The sequence below is a fragment of the Podarcis filfolensis genome, assembly GCF_964270895.1.
Source record: "Podarcis filfolensis genome assembly, chromosome: 4".
Taxonomy (NCBI): Eukaryota; Metazoa; Chordata; class Lepidosauria; order Squamata; family Lacertidae; genus Podarcis; species Podarcis filfolensis.
In genome coordinates this window covers 54,201,187-54,202,950 of record NC_139607.1, presented here as the reverse complement: position 1 = coordinate 54,202,950, position 1,764 = coordinate 54,201,187, and positions in this window count along the sequence as shown.

The window sequence follows — 1,764 nt, the reverse complement described above, 5'->3', positions numbered from 1 at the left end:
CCTCTGTTTACACAGCAGTGTTCTGCCAAACAAGTGCTTGAAAAATTGATAAATACAGTGACACAGATAAGCAATTTCTTGTATACATTTCTTCATGATGCTGATGTTTTGAAGTAGCTCTCTGAATACTTGGATTCATGGTGGGCTAGTAACTCAGCACATTCTGGCTCAACCCATTCTCAGAAAAAGCTTGCTGTTGACTTGTTGTGATCTCATATGCCAAAGTTCAAACTGAGATGGAAGGTCTATCTGTAACAAGTTCAGTTTACCATGCACCTTTATGCAACTGGCTGAGCAGTAATTTGGCATTTACTGCTAATTTCCTTGGAAAGGACTCCTTGAAAGAGGTTATGTGAAGTAGTGCTTACTATGTCTATTCTGCTGGGCATAAATAATTGCACAAGAGTACTCTGTTCTGAAGGATTAGCCTCCAAATGCCACTGTTAATGTGTCTTAATATAGGATTGTCACTTCTCAGTCTTTGGGGCAAAACATAAAGTAATTTAATAGCTCTTTGTGGCTGCAGTGCTGTACACGTTTACCTGGGGGACACCTCGTTGCACATGTCTCTGAGTAGACATGTTTAGGATCGTGCTATAATTAACAGTACAAACAGAAGACGAGCAAAGTATATGTAGATGGATGTTGATGTATCTGTTTTTGAAGTGGCTGTGATAGGAAATAAGATATCCTAAGTCATCTATATATTGATGACTTTCATATGCATTATTATGAACCTTGCACATTCCATACTTTATCATGCACCAATGTATTTCTGGAAATTAAAAATAATAATAGAAAGTAGCCAAGTACTGTTATGGCAATTGATATTATCACATGTAAACTGAACAGATATTTCACCGTAAACTTTTGTACAGCCTGAAAATATTTGCTCAGCAGCCTTTGATACCTGGTGGTTGTTCCAAATGAGAGTTTGTGTCACCCTGTCTGTCACCTGGTAACAAGCAGCCTTGGGAAGCTGCAAGGCTGGCTGTTCCTTTGTGTGTGGGGGGGGGTTTGTTATTTTAAGATTTGTAGTGTCTGTCTTATTGCCTACCTGATATTCCCTGCTTAACTTGTATATATCTAAGAAAAATATATTGCAAAACCTGTTCCGTTCCCTCACCCCAGTAACTGATATTCTAAGGCAGCTCAGAAATGCTCTACCACAGCAGTCAGAAAAAAGCAGCTCTTTACAGCTACTATTAATATGGGAGTTAAATATATATATTTATACATAAAGCATGATTCCATAAATAACTTTCAAAAGGTAATGCAACATAACTTCAGTGTAATCATGATTGTATAATAATTTAAATGTAAAATAATTTCAACCCAACCATTTTTTAAAAATACATGATATACTACAAAAAGAGTGTCAGAGCTGTAAATAAAGCACGTTATATAGACTGAGGAAGGATATATACATATTGTCATTGGGGGAAAAAGTTTGGTGAGACTGTGCAATTTACTAGCTATTAGCTTGCTTGTATTTTCAGCAGTTCTAGCTTTCACATAAAACATCAATTGTAAACTCTGTGATTTATGAAAACATATTGCTTCTCTTCCGTTTCGGGCAGTGTAATTCCGGAATGGCTATAGACATGCCTTAAGAAAAATATTAATAGACCCTTAGTATACAGTGCATCTAAGAATAGCCCATTGTCTCTTCATTGCTGCAGGTCTATCATCTCATTTATTGGATGGTATCATTTTACTGAGCCCGGTCTGAAGCAGCAAACATCTAACCTAGTTGTTCGCTTT